We start from the raw sequence: 26,604 nt of genomic DNA, 5'->3' as shown, positions 1-26,604 counted from the left end.
CTCGATATACAGTATAACTTACCTGTCAGGAGTAACAGACGGATATGAGACTCTGGGGAGTCAACCGTGTCAGGCTACCTACTCGCACCTTTGTCTGCTGGAGTATGCCACTAACAGACCGTGCCCACCGCTAGCACAATCTCCACTCGGGCTGAGTCCGCCATGTACATGTACAAGCCACTCAACAAGATCCCCCACAGCCGTGCGTCGTGCGTCGCGGATGGCAGGTTAGAGGCGTGCACGTTACCTGTAGCTACTGCTGTGGGGGTCGTGTTCGATGAGTCGCAAGAAGAGGCAGGTAACTTACATGAAAGTTGTCACACACACGCATTCTCTCTCTCATGGGCCATCCGGTGGTGCAACGGTTAGCGCCTGTCACTGTTAGATTGGCTATCCTGGGTTCAGATCTCGTGTCGGTCATGCGGTTCTTTCTATTTCGTCCCCACACCCACACTCTCCCTCCCTCTAGAATAAAGGAGTCTGAACTGAACGACAAAGCAGAATTATTATGTAGTATCTAGTACCTTTAACTATAAGAAAACACTTTAAATTTTGCACTTATATATATTACATAAATACACAGCTGTATGTGTGTGCGCGCGCGCGCGCGTGCGTATTGATGTGTTAAAGAAAAGGTACCTTGTGTTAGGACTGTAATGGTCACATGTCAAAGGTTATCTCTCTCTTCTCTTTACTCTCTCTCTCTTTCACACACACACCATACAGTGTGATCAAAGATCTGTAAATCGTTTGTCAGAACAAACGGTCCCCTCCCAAAACAAATATGCAGGTGGTTGTATAACGCAGACCCGTAATTCACGTGCATACAACACTATGTACGTCACATCGATCTGCCCCTGACAATGCACCGTCACGCCTCTCAGTCACAAATCAAAATGTTCAAGAACCTTTTACACAATTACACAATTGACAGTTTCTCCGCAAAGTAAAAATATTTATTTATTTGTTGTCATTTCAAGCATGCATTTGGGTTGGAAGACCCAACAACCACAGTGCAGCATCATGTCTGGTTTGTTTTCCTGTGGTGTTGAAATTCTGTAACCGAATGTCCACCAATAGGTCCGTCTGTCGTCACAACCTGCAGAACACTCCCTCAGGTTCAGTGCGTGCAAGTAAATGTCCATATATCATCATACTATCCACACATGCTTAGCCAAAAGAAAGAAAACGCAGACGCCTTTGTCATGTTCCAGCCAGGTGTGGGATCCATCCGTTTTTGGATTGCCCGTTCCGTGTGTTTCCTACTGCACTTGGCTACCCACTATCTTCTCAGATTCTCTAGTGTTTTGCTCGAATGTTCACGGCTCACGCATTAGCTTGCTTTGGCAAATTCACAGCATGGTCTTTGTGTTTCAAGATAGTTCGCTAAGCTTTCAGAAGTCAGTCATGCATATCGCTACCAACCGTGCCAATGGTACTCAAGAACATTTTTTCAAACCATCCCAAAAATGGAGTCCTACCTTTTTAACAGAGATTACCCCAACAGACATTTCAGCTTAAAAAAAAGAAACCTTTTCTTTAGGATAAGAAAAAGCCGTCATCTGCATTTTCTAACGGTCTTCGCTCCCAGGAAAAGCAGCCAACTGCAGCGAGTAGGATCGACCAGGTTACCAGGTTACCTTTGTCATAAGATACGTGTGCAGGAGCATCGGGACTGAGAATGCCATCCACGCTTCGTTGGCTGTAAACCGACCCACGAACACACGGTAAAGTTCTGTAAACCTGCTCGACATAGTCCTCTGGTTCGAATCCTACGATGGTTTATGTCTTTGCATATATCACGAATATGACATAAATTACATCAAAAAATGTTTTCTTGCTGATACCAATAACACCTACCTCACAATAAACGCTTAATGTATATGGTAGATATTGTGTCAGATGGAATATTTGTGTAGCACACCATGTTGCAGGAAATTACACGAGGTTCGTATTTTCATACCTTTTCATTGAAATTTACTTTAAACGATTTTTAGAAATTGATATACTATCCGTCTTCTAAGACCGTTCAACCTTCGCTTCTCTTTCTTCCTCCGCCTTCTTTACTCCGCCTTGTTATCGCCAGGATAATCAAATGTATTAATCGATCTACTCTGGGTGGGTTTTCTATTTAGGATAGCCTGGCGTGATACTTGAAGAAAGAAAACAAAACCTCATCACCCGCATAGACTTTGCGTGGATAGTATTCACCGTCCACGTCCTTAAAAAATCTTTAAAGCACAATCTTTACCGTGATTTTCTAAGCTAATCTAAGTCCAAAATTAGTTTGAAATTATGTGCTTAATTCATTACAAGTTATCAATTCCCAAAATTTACAAGCCTTTAGGAGTCGTTCTCAGGGACAATTATGAACAAGGTTCATGTGACTTTACAAAACTAAGCTCGCTGATTGTCATGATTACTACGTACGCCAAACTACTGCAGTGAGGTCAATAGAATGAATGTTATTCTGCGTGGGTAATTTCGGAAAAAATTAGACACTTTTGTAACAAACTAACGATATTTCTTATGTTCTGCTAACTTACAAAAAACATTGAACATAATTTCTCGTTCGCCTCGGGTTACCCTGTAAGCTTGGACAAAAAACATGGGTCAAAGGCCATCCCACTCACCGCCTTCACACCAACGCCCATTTGCCTTGCTTCCGATCTACGCTGCGTGGGTAAGGAGCACCTACGATCGCCATTCAGCTTTAACAAAGGACACATGGGCCTCCAAGGAGGTACTGGTGAACAGAGGGAGATAAACGCTGCTGGTGCATGGTCCCTAGCAAAGGCAATCGACGGACGTTGCGCAGCTTGATACTCGATATCCTGAGTGTTTCCTCCCCACAGCCGGTTTAGACAAGTCACCGGCAAGGTGCGTGTAAATGAAGCCATCTGCTGACCCGAGTAACTGTTTCGCGACAGAACGTGAGGCAGGCGCGCGCGTGCATGACCGATTTCGTGCGTGCGTACACAGGTGTGTGTGCTTTCCTGTTGTCGTGGCAGCTGGCTACGGAAGACAGGTAAACAGACCGATGTGTAGGGGATATTAATTTGAACACACACTCACACACGATAGTAAATAATTATAGATTTATCAGTTATCTCTATCGACACTAGCTTGTTCTACTTCCATCTACTCATGTGTGTGTCAAAGTTCTATAGCCAAGCATTTAGTATAATTTTACTTTGAGATATTTTTTTGCATACTGATGCAGAGACATGATTGAAAAATTTCACCATTACGTCTTTGCATGGTATTTCGTATCCTGTTTGTCATTTCAATGATGACAGTGCGACGATAGTCATACTTTGTCCGATCAGTGTAAGACAGAGCTCGATCATGGACTGCCACAAACTGAAACATTCCATACTTGAAGCCAAATTTCGCTTGGGCATTTGACGTGATAAATGAATGAATGAATGTGGGAAGAATAGAAGGGAGAAACATGAAATGAGAGATTTTGACAAAACAGCAAACTAAAACAAAAAAATAAAATTAACAGAGAAAATCATAATTAACTTCGACTATGACGAAGGGCATATGCCTGGAGGTGATGTGGAGGTAATGGATCCCTGGTCAGACATCCCACATATGAACGCATTAGCAGGATTGTTGATACGATTTGATTCCTGATCCTTCTTCACAGGAAGGCCGCAAGATGGGCTAGTGCTGTTCTGTAATGCCACATAAGCAACTTTGCTTGATGCACCTTCCACCCCTTTTTACCCTAATTTTTTTTTTTTTTTTTTCATAACTTCAGTTGTGGAAAGTTTGCTGAGTGAGTACAAGCGTCGATAGCGCTTCTGTCCTGAGAATGGCTACAAGACAATGAGGCAACTCCGGCAAGCTGGAATGGATGCTGGCACATTATTAAAGGACCGCGCGGTGGGCCAGTACAGGCGCACTGAAGAATCGATTTGCCGGGAAAGAGGTTATGGGAGCGATGGTCCACTTTTTACACACCTGGGATCTTTTTCTACTCTTGATTACTTTTAAAAGAAAATAAAAATTATATTTCAGCTATTCAAACCGAGGAAGACAGACAGACAAGTAAATTAAAAACTTTCACAACTCCCGAAACAGTTATAAAAAGGAAATAAGGGACATGGACTTAGGAAATGATAATGCATCTTGTCAGTTGGAGATATTTTGACTTAAGAGTAAATAGTGCACATGGAGGAGCAGAGTAAAAGAACGAACATAATGTAGAATAGAGCAAAATGTGAAGGTGAAAACAAAAAAACAAAATCTCCACTCGAAAGTCAATGTGGTTAAAGCATTTACTACATCGATTCCTTATCTTTGTCTCTCGCTAACTCGCTCGCTCCTCTCCCCACTCTCGTATTCTCTGTTTCCATGCACGTGTTAGTCTGAGGGTTTCTCTCTGTCACTCTCACTTTATGTCTCTCTGCACACTACACCAAACACACACACACACCCGAGCGAGCTCCAAAATGCTAAAGGCGTCTTTCCTTAAATCTCTCAAAGAAAAAAAACAATCGATCTTCGTGCGAACTGCTAGGTCACTCAGTGCTCCATCCCTATCGTAGAGAGCAGTCTTTTTGCACGCCGAGCAAACATGCGAATTCAGCAACCATCACGATCCTCCAACCTTGTGCCGCAGAAGCGACAAGAAAAGGAATCTTTCGATGTCTGAAACTGACCACATCCGCGAAAATCGAATTAACGTATATAGGCGATGCGGAAATATAGCTTTGCATGACGGAATCCATCAGCGTCGATGAGGAACAAACAAAATGCCGACGTCAAGCATTAGTTAGAGTTACAGCAGTCGAAGACAATAAGATTGCGGAGGATGTAAAATAAAAGCTAATCAATTATGCATATATTGAACTCGAAACTGAAAACAAGTATTGAATCGACCACTGGCATTAAGACATTTCCGACAGAACTGGAGCAAAACTGACAGAAAGCGACAGAGGCAAACAGCGAATATGAGAAAGTCAGAGAAATGAGAAGATAACTATTGGTACTGACAATTGAAGGGACGAGACATTTGAAGACATTGATACCAACAGTTCTCGAAACAAGCCGATGTGCTGACCGCAGCAAGTATAAAGACACAGTAAAGTGGATCGAAAAGAAAGGGAAAAGATGAGAAATGCAAAGGTGGCAAGTACCTGGTCTGAGCTGCTCTCCGCCCAATTCGCTTGTGGCCATGGCAGTCCTCACGTTGCCGCGTTACAGTCGCAGGGGAGGATCAATACGCAGCTGCCTGCCAGATTAAACAGACATGACTAACATTAACCCTTTTTCACGGCTAAACTCCTTTCGCTCCCTCGGTGTACTTACCCTCCCAAGTTCCATCCCCGTTGTTCTACTTCTCTGCCCCCATTTTAAAATTATTTTCTTTAGTCTCTGTTACATTGCAAATCAGTATTGATCTTTGACTGCATTCCAGCTTGGTATTCTTTCCAGACATCTCATGTCTCTCTCCACGCACAGATAAAATGCACACAAATATGCATATAGAAGAATTTGTTGGGAAAGTTTTTAACTCTAGATTGATATTGATATAGCATTGTATACTTTGTTTCCATAAATAATCCTTTCCTAAACAATCATGATTTTCCTTTCTCATTCTTTCAGGAGGATGAGGGGAAGGTGAAGAAGAAATAAATAATGAGAAGGAAGACGATATTGGGGAGGGAAAGCAGAGTGGTGCCTGTGAGATTAGTGCCTTATCGTGAACTAGCACTCAGATGAACAGGGGTGGAAAACAAATGGCAAACAGTAAGATAGATTCTTTCATACCAAAAAAAAAAAAAAAAAAAAAAAACATCTGACTGGAACAGCCTGCCACAATACATTAAACAAAAGACATCAATTTCAAAGTTTAAAATATATGTCAATATATCTGATAGGGATAATCCTGCTTTTTATTGGCAATCGTACTAAGTCTATGCTACGTACTGAAATAAGTAACTTAAACTGAGCTTTAAACACTGAATAAATAACTCGCCATGTTCATGTAGCTCCATAAGTGAGTCAACGAAGCACTTTTTATTAAAATGTTCACTTTTAGGTAATATTGATCAAGTTGCTATTCAGTTCTAAAATTAAACTTCCTTCTCAAATTAATTTAGATTCAGACTTGCTACTCTTCAGCCGTTCTGGACAGACACTAAGTCGTTTTTTTCAAGTAGTTTCAAATTTAATTAGACAGAGTAGACGCTTTAAGTGATCATGTATATCTACTGTACATGGTGTTACATCGCTTTATTGTTTTAACCAGTCATGTTTAGGTTTAACTTTGTGTTTAGATTCTAATTTCGCTTTTTTCTCTACCACTAAACACTTTCTACTTCATATCTGCTTTTCCTAATACTGTTGATCTTAAGCTGCTACTAATTGTTATTATTGTCTCAATGTAATTATTATTGAAGCACCCGCTTATGTGGAAAACTGTCTCGTCGGGTGACTACATATTATAAGCTCAAGCTTTTAGTGGCCTCCACTCTATCCTAAAGACAACTGTATTTGGGTATTGAGAAAAAAGCAAGGTGTATGCACAGCATGCATTTATATAGGGCTTCATTCCCAGCACCAAAGCCAGACTCAAAGAGCTTCACTTACAAGCGCACGAGCGAACACCATTTTCATGGTAAGCTTCAAATGCAACTCTCATACATGAACATGACTTTTTTTTGGAGTAAGTTGTTATTCAGCTTTTTTAGTTGCATTCCTGCATGTAAGCTGAATACTGTTAGTCCTTTTATAATTAAAGTGAATTAAACCTGCTTTTATAAGCTAGACATTATAGGATCATTAACTCTCAAGACTAGAATATTGTACCTGCATATTAGTATTTTATTCCAACATGAAAGTTTCACTTAATCAAAATAGATGTGTGATTTATATAATGCATAACCACGCTCAAGAAGAAGCGTGCTCTCAGCGCTTGAGACAAGCAGGAGACATGGACAGAATGCAGGATGGAAGGAGAAATAACTATACTGACAAGTAACGAAAGACAAACATAGTAGCGGCAAAGAGAAATCAGGGAACAGTAATGATGAGAGTATTATAAATCTGCAGAGGTAGACGAACAGGCGGACTAGTCAATAGACTAGCTAATAGACCATAATCGCTATAATCACAACTATTGACAACTATGGACTATATTATAAATATATTTTTATGGAATATATTATAAAAGTTCTTTTAAGATCTCATTCCATTCTACAAAGAGTTTGATGTAACAAAAATCACTAATCAGTATCTATTTATCGCCTTGTATTATATTTGCGTGCCATGGTGTTTTATGAATACTCATTTTGCTTTTATACCGTTATTCTCTCAGGAGTGTTGTATTTGTTCATGGGATAGTGATTATGGGCGGGGGATAGAGGGAGAAATGTGATATTTTATCTTTACGCAGTTTTGAAAAGGTAAGTGTTACACAATTTACTTAAAAATTATAGTATATATTCTTTGTAGTGACTATTGCATTTTTGCTATGGTTACTCTATTTTATTTCTTAGTTACATTAATAAATAAGAGGATATAAATATGATTTCGGTATTTATTTAGTCGTCTCTTGCTTACAGTTAATTACAGAAAATAAAATGTAATACTCTCATGGTAACAAAAGTAAAGAAAAGCAAAATTTAAAAAAAGCTGAAGAATAAATTAAAAGCCTCAGATCTCAGTTTCAAAAGTAGGGTTTGCAAGTCTTTCTTTCCTCTGTACACCAAACTTTATTTTTATCATTACCTCCTACAGATGAACTTCTCTCCATAAGATGACAAAATCCACCAGTGGGACCCATGACAAGGGGTTATCTCTTCTGTAGTGGTGAACAGTCAGATAAATGCACATAAAGGTCGTCTCTGATGTCGGTGATTTTAAGGTCACAAGACTTTGTCGAAGGCCAAGGATGCAAGCAGCTAGTCTTTGGTGGTCTCCGGTGGCCAGACGAGGCGCAGCTCACGGAGTTTCAGACTGAGAAAAGACACAACAGACATTGACTGTATCAATCCCCAATCTAATTGCTCACTTTCGCTTTTTTTGGTTTGGTCTGGTTTCGTTGTATGAATATTTTTTTATTTTGAAAGAACAATAATAATAAGAGCCTACTATTTATCTTTAATGTGGTATTGACTTTACAACCAAGAAATTTATTTAGGGAAGGATTTCATTTTTAGCAAAAACTGAACCTTTCTAAAGGGAATAGTCTAGATGTATATACCGAAAGTCATAGTCCGAAAGAGAACTTATACATTTACAAAAATTAAGCTTCATATCGATGAAACACAAATATTCTGCTAGAAACAGTCTGAAGAATTCAGTAAAGCCGTACATTTTTTACGGAAAATTATTTTTTATCGCTTCAATAGAATATCCCATCTTTATATTTCAAACACTCTGTAAAAGAATCACAACAGCTCGATCCTTTGCTACTTCAAACGTAGGCTCGACAAATAATATACTAAGCGATTTTAGATGTAGGACCGAAAGACCTTTAAAGTAGCTGCCACCAGAGGCACTATAACCTTTGCTATTTGTGCTTCACCACTCACAAGTTCAGGTCTTCTGGTGCGGCTAGCTAGTCACTGAAAGACGGAGACCCACTTGAGAACTAGTGACTGCAAGCCAGGCAGCAGTCGAGTTCCATTATGCGACCGGATGCATAGAGCTACATTTGCTGATATATAATGCATCAGATGTCACTTAAATAGTTCTGTGTCTTCCGTCCTTCGGCGCCGGCTTAGAACTAAAGTCTGACGGTCTTCAGTCAAGGATCGAAGTGTGTTTTAGACATCAAAGCGTCAACCTACACGGTCGACGATCTTTGATGCATTTATTGACAAGTATATTGACCACAACACTGCAGAGACCATGGTCTTTTAGTGTCTGTTGTAATACTTTATGGTTTGAACAAGCTTTGTAGTGTTCTATTTTTTATACAGAGGAGTATAGGTTTGAAGTGGATTGCACATTCTTCTATTATTAACTTATTTGTTTCTCTCTTTGCTTATTTCCTTTTTAAAGATAGCCTGTTCGTGCACTGCATCAATACAAGCCTTCTCAAATACACGAACACGTGCACACTTAGATCCACATACCTACATCTGTAACCCCTAAAGAAAAAAAAAAGTAGGGTAAGCATATCAGTAACACCTAAGAGAAAGAAAGAAAACAGAGTGACTACCTTTTTCAAGTGTGAATTCAATCTAAATCTCTTAAATGTTTAAATGTTTGTTTCAAGTCAGCTTTTGGTTACCGGTACTAAAAGAATGACGATACAATACGTTATATTTTACATTTTCAGAAATGTGATATACTGGTTGCAAATAAAACCAACATTAAGTATTTGTTGCATATTAAGAATATTCCACATTTCGACAATTTTTTATCTTCATGAAAGGATATCGAAATTAATCATTGGTAGAGCACATGTTATGGCTTAGAAAGACAGCTATACATTGACTTATAATCATCTCCATTGCGCCTTCATCTCAATCTCAATAGCTGAAGAATTCCTGGATTCAAAGCACCGACATCTGCGATACAAATGAGTAATTGTGTATGTAACTTTACCTGAAGTATTGTATAAAGACACAGTGAACGTCATGTGCAATATCGCAAATGCCTTTTTTAAAACGACACTGGTGTAATTAAAGACTCACTTGAAAATGGTGAAAGACGTGGCACAGTCTCAGTCTCAGACATCGGCGGTTTGACCGTGCATGAATACCTGATCTGCTACCTCATTCCCAGCCTGACACCATGATACCATGCACAAAGTACAAGGTGACCAAAACCCCACTTTCAGCACCATATTACTAAACACTGCTCATTTCAGAACCCAAATGGTGAGACTAAAGAATAACCAATGCAGCCATGGTTTTTACATGTCGAAACGCGTAGGCTAAATCAAGAACAAGTCTTGGATACGATCGAAGACACTTATCTGGTCCGCCTGATACTTATGTGTACAAGACGGGACAGGACGGTCGCCAACATTCACTTTCCTCTGGGTGACAGGTGATGCAGACCGATCTCTAGTGATTGGCGTTTCCATTCGAACAGAAAACGCGAGGCTATCGACGGCTGGCATTGATAGTCAAATTCCAGTCCGCGTTACGGCATGCGACAGACTCCGCCCACATGTTTGATAGTCGCCATGCTACATCTCGGCGCTTGAGTAAATGTGCTGGTGTTCGTCCAATCATTGGCAATTCTTAAAATAAACACCCCAACCCCCTAAAACATCGGGTTTCCCCACCCCCCCACCCCAATTTTCTAATCGATTTATTAAGTTTGCTTTGCTTGAGATACCACTGAAAAAACTGTGAACGCTGTGATCGATATGCAACGGTCTATCCCGTCGGTCGTAGCCTCACATGATCCGAGCTTCGGGATTGTTGCCCATCATTTATTTATTTCTTGTCTTGCTGCACGGAAAGGATGAAGTGTACGTAGTAAACTGGGTACACAAACTTGATTTATCGTGACTTGTTGCCTGCCTTGAGTTAAACTCTTTAGATCACATTCCCGGGTTAAACCATGCAAGATGGAATCTCATTACCTCCCCAGAAGCACCTTATTTGCCCGAAGACTGAAAGCGACCTCCTTGCAACAGACTTACAGAGTCACACGCTATGGTTGCTTCCTAATGATCAAATAAGAAAGAACCTATTAATAGTTGCATTTCGTTGTACGATATTCAGTCTCATAGCTGTAACCCGAAAACCTCTACTTCCACGACCGTTTTAGTTATCTAAGGTAGCGCAGTCACGGAAACTGTAGATTAACTGTTCTGTGAGCCGCTGAGAGCGGGGTCACGGGCCACGCCGTCGGCGCCTTGACACTTGAAAGGTGCGAATGGGCAGCGAAGCGAAACGTAGTGTTTCGTTGGATTTTCCGACCGGGTGGCTGCATGGTACTGATTCAGCGAACAAATTACAAAAGCTGGCTATTCAAAATGGTAGTGCCTAGATGACTGAGGTCGGACAAACGTTAGCATCCGCTCCAGGCAACGTGTTGAATGATTTCTGTACTTCCTTTTTAGAACATCCTGCAGTGATGTCATGAGAACATCTTGTTGTTTTCTCATCTTATAAAATACTTAACCTGCACCAAATATCGTATGTTGTACTGCTCTCATCTTGAGTTATGTAGGCTATAGCTGACGTATTCAGTTTGTGTTAGAATGTTTATGGCTATAACCACAAGAGCTGACATCACGAAGAAGCATCATGCCACTAACAATATTGATGTGCGTGGACACCCATGAAGTTCTATAATTCCTAGTAAACTACTTTATTATCAGTGAATCAAGAATCAACTAACAAAGCCCTGTTGTCCTGAATGTTAAATCACTTATAATCAGAGTTTTCTTTTCAATGTTCAGTTGATTGTTTCTGTTCGTGAAAAGCCACCAAAACCTCGCTCCCCTTTGTGTCCCCCTCCTACCCCACCCCACCCCAAAATACGCAAATGAATGATTTGGATAGCGGAAGTACTAAGACCAAATAGTCAATGATGCTTAATTTCTGTACCATTTTGTCACATTTTGTCAAAGTAATTATCACTGGATTCAAGAATGAAGTGGCTGTGGCAGACACGGATAAAATTCTAAAAGACAGAAACAAAAAATTGACAACAGTGAGGGCAGCCAACACGCTAAGCGGGAGTGAAGAACTATTCTCGATGACACATCTGCCTGCTCTGTCAGTTACTATGTATATTTCTACACCCGCAAAACTGTCAGTTTTGTATTCCTCATAACTCGACTCGAAAGTAGATAAATAAATGTGAAATCTCTGACAAATTAGTATTCACTGCCCAACAAAGCAAATTGACAGAATTTATACGTTTCGTCATTCTCAAGCATCCATCGTCTCTTTCTCAGGTGCCCCACCATTTTCCTCACAACTTCCTCCCCACACCACCCAACATTACTTTTACTTTACTGCCAGGAATAACCTGTACAAAGCGAATCTTCCTTTAATGGAGACGTGTGTGAAAATTATTAGGCTAGAGTACATTTATCTGTCAGGCGCTTGAAGTGTGCCAGTCCCGAGCTCGAGAGAGGCGCCTGGCAGCAAGTACTTAATCTGCGCTCTTCTTGCCATTAGTCTTTCCGTGATAGTGATGAGAATAGCAAAATCATGTGTAGGCAAAATAAATATATAAAGCTATTACATGTCGCTAGGAAATACTGTAGAATGTAGAAACCGTTGTGATGATGACGGGAACAAGGATTCTCTTTCATGAGGTGTAACATTTATGCTCTGTCCTTTCCCTGCCCAACCCTTCTCCACCCTTCACGTTGGTTTGCATACAAATCTGGAACCGTAGTTATGAAGCGAGAGAAAGTCATTTTCCCAGGGCAACATAGGGAACTCAAGGAGAAACGTCTTGTTTCCGAAGTTATAAAGCGGTGTCCAGACCCCAAGGATACTGCTTCATGCTTCTTTACCCTAGGTAAAGGATACCTTTGCCACTGCTTAGTGAATACGGTTCCAGGGGTACATTATCTGCAGGGACTGGACACCGCTCGATAACCTCGGAAATAAGATGCTCGCGAAGAAGCATGCTCATCGCTTAAGACAGGGACAGAATTAAAAGGACGGGAAGAGAAACAACTATGCACGCAAATAATAAAAGACAAACATAGAAGACACAAAGAGGAGTCAGGGAACAAAACAACAGGGATGGAGAGTGTCATAAATCTGCAGAGAAAGACGAGCAGGGAGACTAGCCATTCGACTGTGATCACACACTTGCTTGCACATCTTCCCACGGCAAAAAGATTAAATTCTAGTAGTAATATAAAATACATACAAAGACATTAGGATATCTGAACCTCTCCGTTACTTAAATTAAGGACCGTGAGTAAATACGTGAACACACACAAACACACAAGCGTGATGATCACTGGACTTGAGATGATACTGACACTTAATCCTACCGCTTGAATTGATCGGTTTTCCATCACGCAGGGTGCGTTAATTATCTCATTCTCCTTCCCCTACCCTGCACTTGCTTAGTATCTGCGCACTCACGATCACAAAAATTTAATATGTACCCACTGATATATCCTCACACAAATATATAGGTACCAGCAAATAACACACACATATACAGAGAACGCGCGCGCGCGTGTGTGTGTGAGAGAGAGAGAGTAAAGGTGTCTGAGAACTGTGATACTTTAAAACCACAGCAAACCAATCAAGCAACATACCTCAAACGCCAGGTAACGGCGGGTTAAAACTCCAGGTACTTAAAAGCGTGCGACTGGAAAAGCGAACACAAACTGTAAGCTTGCCACCACACTCGAAGCACTGATATGCTCACACCGAACCCAGCAAGCCCCGATAAACGCCAAATATTAACAATGAATAGGCGGCACATGGCAATGTTCAACGCACTGTCCCAGCAATCGCTACAACATGTCTCTGGTATGAACGCACTTTTTTCTATTGTAATGTGATACAGAAAGTTAAAACGCAGACAAACAATTGTGCAATTTGCGTGTGTGTGTGTGAGAGAGAGATGTCTTGTGCGTGTGCACGTACAAAACATTGCTTTTGGCATGACCTTTTTTTCAAGAGCAAAATAAATTATTCACTACCATGCTTCACTTGGAAAGGGTAAGCTAACTAATCCTCCCTGTCATGTTCATGAAACTTTCTTTGAAAAGCGAATGTAATCTTGTGCTTCTTACACCCGTTCCTCCTCCCACTGCTGCTGCTGCAGTAGTAGTACTAGCAGTAGAAGAAATAAGGTGCTAGTGTGATGGTGCTGATGGTGGTATTGTGATGCTGGAGTTTGGTAGCAGTGATAATGGAGGACAGCGAAGGCGATCACGGGCTGGCATTCATCTGAACGCGATGGCTGGGCAGACAGTTGGCGCCGCCCTCTTGACGAGCAGGCAGGTGAGCCGATAAAGCAGCCCCGTCTAAGGTAGAAATCGCGAAAACACTTGCTGATCTCAGTGGTGTGAAGCAAGGTGGATAAAGAGTACTCCGCAGGGAGCCCGGCCTCACCCAGTCAAGCAATTGCAAACTATCACCGCCTACCTGCTAACAACAAATTTTGTAACTTGAGGATAAAGATCTAGGATTTTCAAGGAGTGATTGGACTAAATGTCCAATGCACTGACTAAGCTACTAACTCTTGTTCTGATGTTCTTCCGTCGTTTTTTGAAAATTATTTTTCAGCAGAACAAATGGAGATTCAACATGTATAATTATGCAGCCATCTTCTTGCAGTATATAATTAGAGTGTAGAGCACAATTAGTCTCTTTATTTGACGTGCATTTTGACATCCTCCCTATAATTGCACTTCGGGTTAGTTGTAGCAACTAAAAGCGACAAATTACTATGTTAACAATTTGTTAAACTCAGTTTAAAATGTGTAGAGTCATGTGTATAGTCCCTGCAGTGAACGCAGATACACTCATGCGCCCACACACACAGATAAAGAGAGAGTTACTACGACTCCCACATAAGTATTAACCTACGAGACGCTTTTACATTAAAACAACCACTAAGACAAGCTTTTTACAAGAATAAAACCCCTTATTCTGAGGGGTTTTTAAATTAATATTTCGAAGACAACATTTTAAACTATGACTGCTGAGGTCCACAGAGAGACCATCATCTCTTCTAATCGGGGTACATCAGGATGGACTGGCGGGATCACAGAGCGTCAGGAAGGATAAGGTCACACGGCTCCATTTCGACCCCGTGCAGGAGAAAAATGTTGTGTTGTCTCTGCCTTGTCTGCTCAAAATGTAGGTCACCAGAAAAAACAAGCTAAGAAAGCCAGAACGGACATTTAGTTGCGTGTGTACTTTAACTATAGGCTATAAGGGCTCGAAGGCTTTTGGTAGCTATACGCCTTATCTGCTGGTATTTAACCCCTTTTATTAAATTTGAAGTGTAGCCTCTTTCAAAAATCATGCAGACATACACAGTGTAGCAGTTTTTATGTACGACTGCTCGCGTGGATACGAGGATTCAAAGAAAAGAGTAAGATCTTGCATGTCAAGTGGTGAACACATAATTATGCCTCCATCGCAGTATTAAAATCTTTTTGCAGAGAATCTTGATTGTATATTCTGTGTGCAACGAATACAAACACGTTTTAAGTTGCCTTATTGTATGCATTAAAAATTACTTGTCGAAATTATTAATGCAAAGTCTGATTTTTACTGGATCGGTTATTTGCCTCATATATATATATAGCGTTTAATTATCCATGCCTACGTATTGTGTTGATTGTTTCTTTACTCGTGTTGAGTAATGGCAGGTCTAAACAAGTAATAAAATCTGCAACAATAAAATGACATTGGCAATGTTCGTGTTCCTCTCCCTTTGATGCCTTTCGGCACGCCCCATTCACTGACAGGTCGTGCATGCTTCGATCATGTATAAGATTGCGACGCCATTCACTCACTGCAGGTCCCAGCCTTGTAGCAGCCAGTTGATAAGCTGGGTAAAGGCCAAGTTGTTTAATCAACTGCATAAATCAGCCCATGGCTATAAGGTCTTTTGTTATCGACCTGCTGCTCAGTCACAAATGATCGTTTTAGTTCCCATGCTAATCCCTGCCTCTCCACAAAGAACGTTTGGTGTTAATTTTCGAAAAGGAACTGATCTCCGGGTGATGATATTTTTAGCTTCAATGATTTTTCTACAGCAACAAAGTGTACATGTCGTATATTGTGGGGCAAAGTGTTATGTCATAGTACGGAAACACTGACACTGCGATCATTAAAAATTAGTATCCAATATCAGCCATCTCCTCCCCCCACACACACAAACACACCACCACCACTACTCGCACTTCCTACATTAACCAGGGCTGCATAGTGAAACAAGGCACTGATCGCTAGTGTAAATCCTGATGGTCTTCCGGCCATACTATTAGCACGAGAAGTCTGACGAAGGCCTTCTGTACCAACCAAAGAACCCGAGGGGACTAACACAGATTAGAAGTGACACCCACGTGAAATTCGAAAGACAAGAACGATCACGCTAATGAAAAAGATATGCACAATCGCATAGGTTTGGCATCAGCCGGTTGCAGTTGTACCATAATGTCCACCTGACGGGTTTTTCAAGCATTTCCTTCATGCTTCCTTTAAAAAAAAATCTGGCTTGGTGTGACATGCACATACAATTATTTATTACCACAGAAAATTTGCATAGACTTCTCTATTAGCAGTCTAAGACACGCAAGCAAATGAGCGTGCATATTAAAGCTCTTCCACACACACACACAAAAGCCAACGCATGAACATATACACGTAGGTACCTAGGCTCGAATAATGCTGTTCCTCTTACCAGCTGTCGTACACTATCCCTCCGCAAAGTCTCTCGTGGTGTCAAATGTTAACAGAGCACGGCTTGAGCACGCACGAATAACCAGAGTGCGCTCGCAAGCACCTGACATGATAGGGTAATCTTTCTACCAATGAAAAGCTTAATGTCTACGATACTAGCGACATGAAAAAAAAAAAGCTTTGATCGAGAACGCTTCGGTGAATACAGCACGAGAGTCGGCTGGGAACGGCTTTCATGCCAAGAGTTAAAAAGGTAGTGCATGAGAGTCCCTTGACTAGTACCTGAGGATATGCTTTGTTTCAACAAACTTGAAATCACCTTTCATATCTTCGTTTTACCAGAGATCTGTTTTTACTAACACCTGAAAGGTTTACCAAAGTTCAGTTTTACCCCAAGTGATTGTTGGTCTGTGCTCCGTGCAAAATATTTCCCGAAAGCAACAGCAGCATATTTTTGTTAAGAATTCAGAGCTTACATTTTTTTCCGCATGCTGTTCTTCCTCTGTATGAGGCACCTGTTCAAAGATTCTTTGGCGAGATATTAGTCATTGTTTCTAAATCAGTTTACAGCACCATACCACCAACCCTCTATTACTAAAAATTCTATGAAGTGATGGTTTCAAAGTTTGTCAATTTCTTGAGCGTGTGTGTGTGTGAGAGAGAGAAGGGGGTGGGTGGGTGAGGGGTTTTTTAACTTCTCAACAAGACAAACAATAGTTTAAAATGTAGTTTGGGCACATGCGCACACTCTTTTTAAATATTGTTATCCAACCGTATCAGAAACCCAGTTAAGTTACAGTTTTGGGCTTTGAGCCAAGTAAAGTTATGCCCCTGATAGCGCCCTCTACACGCAGGGCGTTTTTCTAATCACGCACCCGAAGTTTGCAGCGGCAACGATTTGTTTTGTCGGCGCAGCACAGGCGGTAACGACAGCGGACTATGTTATAAACGAGCGTTTGAACTCTCATCCTGCCAGTGTTTCGCGTCTGTTGTGCTTTTCTGACGAAACATCTGTTAACAGTCTCAAACATCAAGACCATGCAATGACTGGTTGTGGCACTCCAAACAATAGGATACGAACTGGACACTAGCTTTTATGATAACATTTGATGGCAATCATTGTTTAACAACGAACAAAATATGAACAATGCATTTTGCATTAAAAATTCTCACTCATTTGCTCCCTTACTCAAATTCAAACATACAGTCATACGTGTTCACACACACAGCCCCATATATTAATGCCTGTCCTTCCGGCCCGCTTTCCTGACTTTATCCCGCATTCTCTTTACACTCTGCCTCCATCTTCTCTATCTACTTATCCTTTAACCCTGTGAGAAATTTGGATTTTCTCTCTCTTTTAAAAATATATATATATACACACAGAGAGAGAAAATATACAATTTTATAAGCGTACGTTTTCCTCAAGGTCGAAATTCAACAGATAACGTGTTATTCTACTCGTTTCATTAATTTTCTTTGACCCCAGCAAAGAATCGAGTCCACCAATGTCTCTTATCTATCCCTATAGTGATGACTCCGGGCAGTTTCTGTTGTCATGAGACTGCTAGCGTTGTATCTAACCTGCTGTGGACTTATTAGCACTAATATTATTAATCTGAAACCAACGTGCACTATTTGCAGAACTGATAGAAAGTAATATTTTCCGCTCGGTAAATTGATGTGTCAGTCACCTCAGGGCATCGAAACTATTTTAAATTGAGGAGCGATTGTGACCCTGTGCAGAAGCCAGGGCGTTTCTTTGTGTTGTGTCTTTTTTACTTTGCACTCATTTGTCATTTTGAAATCAGGAAATCGACAACCAGATAATGCAATCTCTCTCTCTCTAGCTGGTTCGCTCGCTCACTCGCTGTGAGTGGGTGAATGTTGGCGAGTGAGACATTTAGGTGTTCCTACGTTTGAGCACTACGTTATTCAGATAATATTGTATGTGCGTGGGTAGATACTCATAAAGCTTGAGGAGGTCTTGTTGTTTACTGGCCGGGGATGTTAGCTAATGCTGAGGATTACTATAAAAGCACAGTCAAAAGGCAAGACACAGAGTTAGTCACGCAGACAGAAAAGATAATACGTTTTTAGTTCTCAATGTCCTGGTCAAAAACTTAATTTGCAGTCTGTCTATCTGCCAGTCTGCCTGTCAGTGTGTCTGTATGTATGTCCGTTTCTCTGTCTCATGACCTCGCTTCACTTGTGATCTTTCATAAAACTTGCTTCCGCCTGCATTTCTGCATTATACTGGGCGGTCTTGTGGCTGCATCTGGTATACAAATCGGAGACTTTGATCGGTATTTATACCATTTAGATTGTTTTTTTTATTAATGGACCCCTAGGTAAAAGTGATTGAACATAATGTTAGCGTGCCTCATGATTACAGACAGAAATCAGTACATTCTAAAATTAATTATATCTCTATAAACATATATATAATTTATGTGCCGTTTCATACCGTGTTACATACTGTAAGTCATGAAAATTAAAGTGTTGCAACGTGCAGCGTTCTCCCTCCTTCCACAGAGCAAAAATCGCTGCTAGCTGGCACTACCAACAAGTATCATGTCCATTCGTTGATGGCTTTGTTTTGAAAAACCTGGGAGGGCAATTGGATAAAGGAGGTATACATATCACGAATCGTCGTTCACTTATGTCCGTTACGAGAAGTAATCCGGGCTCAGCCCGATCTAACGAACCTGGGCACACATGCATTTCACATAAAGACTACTCGTTATTGGGGTCAGGTTACGAGGTGGGCGAGCGGATAGACGAAAAGACCACTTGAGGAGAGCTGTGAGGGGTCCAGAGCGCCCTAAGAGTTCTTTTGCATGTGTCTCGAACACAATAGCTAGACGTGCGCTGGCGCCTGAATATTCTCCGGCTGACGGTACAGGAGTGGAGGAGACGCTCGGGGCCACGGTCCGGTTCCCGGTTTTGAGCAGGGACCGCGTGTCTGCACTATGACTACAGTGCCTACGTGTTAACAGTCAGCCTGCCCTGTACGGGTCGTCTGCGAGACACGCACATTGCCACAGACAGACAAGGTCAGACGAAGACAGAGCGGATCTTCTTCAAGTTTTGGCCACATTTATTCACCACCAAATCAGCGTGCTCAGTGCCATGATCGTGTGCGAGTGTATATATATATGCTAGTGAATGCTATGTTTTTAAAGGGGGAAGATTTTTTTCTGAAAGAACTCTATGCTTAAGAAAACAAATCGAATATGTTTATGAATGCCAGTAAACACACACATAACGCGAACGGAAATCTGACTTTCGTTTAAAACAATTTTTTTTACATGTGCCAAGGACCTCTAAATTTACTGTATCAAAAATACATACCATTCGATTTCCTTGAAATTCCATCGACATATAAATGAATATAAAAAATACAACATGAGAGGGGCACGTATGTAACACACACAAAAGCGCTCGCTCCTGCTATTCATCTTGCAGACATCGCGACTTTCAAGTGCGAAATGGTATTCTTAAAAAAAACCTAGTCTTTATTATCCGTACATCTAAACATTCAGATGAAGTGAATACTTTTTTTAAGCCGCCTTCTATCAAATCTAGAAAAAAAGAACTTACAGATCAACGCGTTCATAACTTTCACCAGTGATGTTAAGTGATCCTTTCCATGCATGTTTTTTTTTTCTAAGATAAAGATAGGAAATTCACGACAAACAGCATTTTAAACTAATTTAACCAAAGATATGCACGACTCCAAAAGACAAACCTTACATTAATTATTAACGATATAGAAAACAGCCAACATGTAATCAAACAGGTCGTTTCAAAAATGATGAGAACCAAGAGTTAGATATAACATTTAAAAACCCTAAGAAAAAAAACAGTAATAACATAAAACTATCTTGAAAAAGAACGATAATGTCAAGGAAACTCTCGGGTAACTATTGATCAAATATTTTAAAGGCTGGTCAGTTTGCAATGCCTAACACAGTGACCATAGAAACTGGACTGAACAACTGAGTAACGTCAGTGATGCTGCCTTCGCGCCTTTTCGAGAAGTATGTCACTTTTTATGTTTAGGTGGTGCATTATGCGAACAGATCAATGTGTCCTATTGTGCAAACAATGCAACAATACATTTACCTGGTCACCCACTCTTTTTGGAGGAGCTAAATATTAGAAAATATAACATTAATTGCTGTAATAAAATGAAATGAACATTCAATGATTCAGCTCTAGAGGCAGTCGGTCAACGCAGCGCTCCGTGGCTATTCAAAATATTAATAATAGCCTACACATCAACCGACTTCACCGCTGCCGTAAGCATTGGTGGCCAAGTTATGAAATTCAGATATTTGTGACCTGCACATCTGCGTAACAATGAGTAAAAGTACCTTCGCCCGGGACAGCATTGTATGAATAAAGGAATAAGATTATTTGACTTGTGTCATATGCTATAACAATTTCTGAGCGACTTTCACTTTGCCCATACTGTCTTCAAAAAGAAATTATGCGTTCTTTTTCTCTTGAATCGGGGTTTTGTTACGACATGAGAAGGTCTTTTTTTTCTTTCTTTCTTTTTCTCTCTCTCTCCAGTGTCAGCCCGCGGTGACTGGGACTTCGCATAAAATGCAGCTAATTCAGAAGCCGACAAAGAGACACAGGAAAAGGTGTAACAACTCTTGAAACGCGATTGTGGTAAGAGACGTAAAAGAAAGAAATAAAGAAGCAAACCAGTCAGCCAGAGAACCTGAAAACCATTTCGTTTTGGGTTAAAAATACAAATGTTCTAGTCTACCTGGTCTGGATCGTACTACTATCAATAAACAAATTGTACAGAGTTTAATGGTATATGTCTTATAGCATATTTTCGCCTTGGTGCGCCTTTACACGTTAAGGTAGCATTCCTAATAGTACTCTCGGTCAGTACACATTGAGCACATATGCACTTCCATCGAATTTTTCATCAGACTTTTCTTTACGTCAAGAAAAACATGGAACATCCTGCAATGCCACCTCTTTTTAAATTAATAACTGTTCTCAACTGCAGAGAATTAATAAATAACACCAAAATTCTTTACCCGTGACAATTTATATATATATAAAATAAACCCTTAAAATACGTGGTCTAATTAGTTGCTAATATAGTTACGAACAACTTCCACAAAAGCCTGCCTCAAAAACAAGTTGTTTTCCGCGTGCATTGGCCCACTCTCACACTCACATACACACCAACCAACCCACCTACCCAGCACCACTACCACCATCCCTACACACACACAGACGCAGAAAGTATAGCAAGAAGATATGCCTATTCGTGCATTCAAACGCACCCAGGCTCAAAATTTTCGGCTTAATTATTAATTTAAAATTTTCCTTTTTTAAAACATTATCCTAAAGCTGAAGAAGATTTTGAATCCACGGGTAAATGATCGTGATCGAAAATGACAACAGTCCTTCGATCCGATTGAATGGTAACACTTCACTTGCAGAAAGACAAATATCTTTAGACATACTGACCGGTAAAAAGGAAGCAAATTGAACAGAGTTTGTAGAGCTTGGAACTTTAATATCCTTTACGCTTTTATTTCACATATTTTGAAGTGATCGAAGTACGTAGAGGTATAAGCGGTCTTCATTCCACATTCTAGCATAAAACCAAAAGAATTCCTATTATTTGAAAAAAAGTGTGCTTACCTGGGGTTTTTATTTTCCTTTCTAAGACTTGTTGGAAGAAATCCGATTAGAGCAGCTCCAATTTGTTACTGGCGGACTGACTTCTCAAAATCAGATCTACTGCATGGGTACTGCACCATCTGTTCTCAGAGCAGACGACTGGTGTCGTCTGCAGTCGTCACGTGATTTGTTGTGACGTAGTCCGCGGTGAAAAGTTTGTAGCCCCCTCCCCACTCAGACACGCAGCACACAGTTTACAGGATTTTGCTGCCAAGAATGGAGGCTATGGGAGGTCTCAAGGCGGTCAAAGCATGCTTGCCTAGCCCACTGATTGAAAAGAATCTTTACAGACGCGACATGCTGGTTTAGGTTTCAATGTGGCCGGAGCTTCGATTTCAAGGGGGGCTGTTGTGCCCGCGGCGAACAGAGTGATCGCGCCTTAGGCGGAAGGTTTAATAAATCAGCGCAAGGTTTGTTTTTTGAAATGTTGATAACGTAGATAAGGGCATCGACAATCAGACTTCACAAGCGTGTACACTTGTGTGTTATGGTGGTTTTTTCTGCATGCACATAGTGTATGTTCAGTGTATCGAATTTGTTGAAAAAAAATTACACCATTCAAGCTGGAAAATCTAGCTTTTGTCTAGTCATAGACCAGTCGAGGCGGTAAGGTGTTATGGATTACTCACGACGACACTTGTACATAATTTGGAATAGAAGAAAACAATCACAAAAGAGCGGGCAGAGGGGGCAACGCACCAGTGTAACAGCCTTTCAGTCTTCAGGCACTGTGGGTTTTACAGGTCCAGCAACCGCTGAGACATAGAGAAAAGACACAATTTTGTCGGACACATACTCGATACAAATTCGTACTTTGCTTTAATACAAAGTATTGAAAATATTTTGGAAACTATTTGCTAAGAGAAAACCCACTAGTTAATAATAATTAATACATAAAGGTGGTAGTAATTGTTATTATTAAGTAGTGGGCTTTCACTTAGCAGATAGTTTACAAATTGTGTTCAATACTTTGTGTTAAAGCGAAGTAAGAATTAATCTGTTGTTATTGAATTGATGCAGCGTATTTTACTGTGTGAAAGCCAGTTCAGTGCGCTGCACACAAAAGACTACAAAACTGACAGTCCGTACAAGAAACATAAGCATCAACAAAGAGATGCCACCATGACAAAGTGAGTGCATGGATGATGAACTGAGGATCGAATGGGTGGAGCAATACTCTTGATTATGAGAGCTATTTCTGAGAGAATTGTAAAACTTGGCATACAAAGCTGTCACTATAGCCCCTGTATTGGTGGCACTCTCGGGACGCATTTCTAGCCCTTTCGATTGAATTATGTTCATAAGTCGAGAAATCTTGAATAATGTTACCGAATTCAGCGTAGAAATGCGTGGGAAAAAATCCCGAGTGATCATATTTTATTTCCAGACACAGGGAATAGCGTACTTAGGAAACAAAATAAATGAACGCATAGCTAGGTTGTTCACACATGCTTTAAAAAGAATCCGTTTAGACCCCCCTTACTAAAAGCATCCTGTGTGCGTAAAAAAATAACAAACAAATAAGGAAACGATTGTTTTTTACTTGCCCTTATAACATTGCCCTTTCCTCGTTCGCAACAAAGTGTAGCGATTAAAAGGCAAACATGTAAACACAAAAAAGATAATCTATAATTGCTTTGCCTTCAAACTGGCCTCAGAGCCCAGAAGATAAAAATAAAACAATACCGCGGTTTTAGAAATCCGGACCTCAAAAACAAGCCCTACCACGCTATGCAAACAAAAAAAAAGGTCTAATCGCGCTTGTCCATTGTGCAGAGGCCAGGGGTGGTAAGAGCGACAAAAGAAGAGAGATTTATGCCGTCTGAGGAACCCATCGACATGACCGGCCGCTACTGACGTCACCCGCCATCGACGACCTATTGATCCTATTGTGTGTGTGATCCGTTTCATGACACACTATCGACTAAGTGAACGACCTTTCTTATCTCCTGCGCTTGGATAATTTTCGATTTCCACTCCCAAGCCGATAGCGCAGTGCTGTCTGCTGAAGTACAGGAGAATGATATGCCTATGGCGGATATCTTCTCGACTGATGCTGTTCGCAAAGAACGGGGTCTTCACTTGAACATTAAATTACATACATCTTCAGTTTTGAGACAGGGCATGTTCTAAAAATAAAACCTGAGAAACATGAAACACCACTGTTATATAGTTTCTGAATAAACGCATGTTTATATGCTAACAACATAGCGAATAACCGATGCTCGAATAAGTAGTAGTTTTAATGATCTAATATGGAGGAGGAAGACAAGAAAAAAAAAGTCATATCTTTCTGATATTGTTTACAAGTCTGGTCCATCTTTTCTGAAGCTTTGTAAAGGACTAGGGGTGCAACTTTAAAAAAAAATATTGTTCAGAGTAAGATAATATTTTACCCCAACTTTGGGTGAATATAACCCTTCCGTTCTCGAGATACACGCCTCCAAACATCACCACGCACAAAAAGAGGTCAACAACGTCAGGATTGTACATGGAAACGTTTACGTTGTCGAGGAGAGCTGGGATCATGAATTAATTAATCCTGTCTGTATTTAAACCTGCCATCAAGAATTTGACCTCTTTCTGCCCCTGATGATGTTTATAAAAGTGTATACATGTATTGAGAATTGAAGTGTGCGTGTGGGGAGGGTGGGTATTTATCTAGATATGAGGAAAACAATATTTTGCATTGAGTTTTACTCAATCACTACAAAAGAAAAAAATTGTACCCCACTATTTTTTTCCAAAAATGGAAGTTCAAAATTTAGCTTTTATATGCTTCAGTTGATATGCCAGAGAGTGTCTACATCACCTCTTATAACACGGGGAATATTACGAGCTCGAGAAAATTGATTCCAAGCAGTATTTACGGAACAAGTATACATGCATTTATACGGTATATACTGTGAATATGATTACATTTAAAACATTTTAAAAAAAGTGTTCTGTTTGTTGTCTGCAATACAGCCCAATATATTCGCAACCATGCTCCAAAAACTGCTTTTGGTTTGTGCTACCAGGAAACTTTTTGCGTGTGATACTCTCGCGTACCTATGGATTGTTTACCGCAACAGCTTTAATTAGTTTGTTCGTGCGTCATTCCAAACTTTAAAAAATACAAATCATACTGTTAACACTGCATCTATCTTGTGCCAACATACATTTTCTTAAGCTTTTGTCGCAGCGTCTATACATATTGTCTTGTCTTGTAGATTAGGTCGTAGATTGTCTTTTCAGCATCAGAAGGGTGACATGTTGCAAAGACAATCCTAACTTACTGAGCTATAGAGTGCTTCGATATTTTCGCAGAGACGCTCATAATTTCGTTTCTACTGTACACCGTTAGCATTTTAAAAGATTCGTGATTAACATTTCGTAACAAAGGTCCATCGAGGACAATCTAAACCTGTACAGCACGGTCACAGCTACCACGAAAGTGCATCTGAACAAGAGTCGAGAGCGTGGTTGCTCCCCTACCAGGTAAGATTCGCTCCTCCTGCAAGATAAGATAAACTTTATAGCGTCTCTTAAGGATGTTTGTTTTGGGTCGTATTCCTGCGCCTGAATACTGGAAATGTCCCAGTTGTAAAAACTGTATATACAAAACTAGCAAGAGCACTCGAAGACAACAGAACAGTTAAGCTATTAGGCGTCCTGCTTTTAAAGGTCTAGTAGGGTGCAATATTTTTAAATAATGACTGGGTAAAGTTCAGCGTAAAATACTATTTCCTGACTTTGGTGAATACCTCCATCTTCGAGATCCACTTCTACAAGCATCTCCATGCACAAAAAGATATCAATGACAGAGATCATGTACGTGGATAGGTTTATGCTGTTGAGACTACATTTAATGGGAGAGCTGAAACTACATGATTATTTGGCGTAGCAATGGACAAACACGACACCATAAGTTTCACCCAATTCTGTTTCCAGGCATGCATATCAAGAACATGAAATAGGATATTCCGCAAAATTTGGGGGTTAATCTCTTTTATATTATGTATATGTATATATCATGGCTAGTACGAGCACTATCTTGAATTATCTCTGGCGATCAAAAAAGCTGTATTGTATAATACCTTGAACCGAGTTTTATCCAGTACCTAAAATGCACCCGACAAGATCTTTAATAAGAGTGAGGATGCGTGCGCTTGGTTTCCAATGACTTCACACTTTTAAGAAATAGAGTGTGTCGAAAGAAAGAAAAGAAGTTCAGAGCTTCCGCGTTAACCCTTCTCTCGTCTACTGCATGTCACTTCACTCGAGAGTTTAACGGACATAAAGATTAAGTGGTCCAATCCAAAATCATGCTGAGCGCCATACTCTGCTGCTCTCACTTGCGAAGTGCTAAACACAGCACCGACGCAAAGTGCCTTGTATCTAAGCCACATTTCATTCCATTTTCACACCTGCGCAACACTTCAAAACCTCGGTGACAAGTATTTATGTCCCCGGTTTTTCTTTTGTTTTTTTTTTTTGTTTTTTTTGAAATTTAAAAACCCAGTCCAAGACTTGATGAGAAGAAAACTGTGGAATGGCTCACTGCTAA

The 26,604-nt window shown here is 40.4% G+C and overlaps 1 protein-coding gene across 7 annotated transcripts in view; it reads right to left on the bottom strand.

The window, feature by feature from the left end:
- Positions 1–22,417, bottom strand: part of LOC112572374 — a 53,305-nt gene extending 30,888 nt beyond the window's left edge. The window contains exons 1-3 of one of the 7 annotated variants that reach the window (XM_025252016.1): positions 22,017–22,417; positions 7,747–7,974; positions 5,151–5,245 (exon numbers count right to left, since the gene is read on the bottom strand). The gene's annotated coding sequence lies outside the window, so the exon portion shown is untranslated. Of the gene's footprint in view, positions 1–22; positions 181–5,150; positions 5,246–7,746; positions 7,975–9,662; positions 10,211–13,225; positions 13,363–16,306; positions 16,373–22,016 lie in introns of those variants that run through there. The other 6 variants (XM_025252023.1, XM_025252018.1, XM_025252019.1 and 3 more) reach the window with 6 other exon arrangements.
- Positions 22,418–26,604: the final 4,187 nt, after the last annotated feature.

This window comes from Pomacea canaliculata, linkage group LG9, assembly GCF_003073045.1.
Source record: "Pomacea canaliculata isolate SZHN2017 linkage group LG9, ASM307304v1, whole genome shotgun sequence".
Lineage (NCBI taxonomy): Eukaryota > Metazoa > Mollusca > Gastropoda > Architaenioglossa > Ampullariidae > Pomacea > Pomacea canaliculata.
This window is presented reverse-complemented; position numbering and strand designations above follow the sequence as displayed.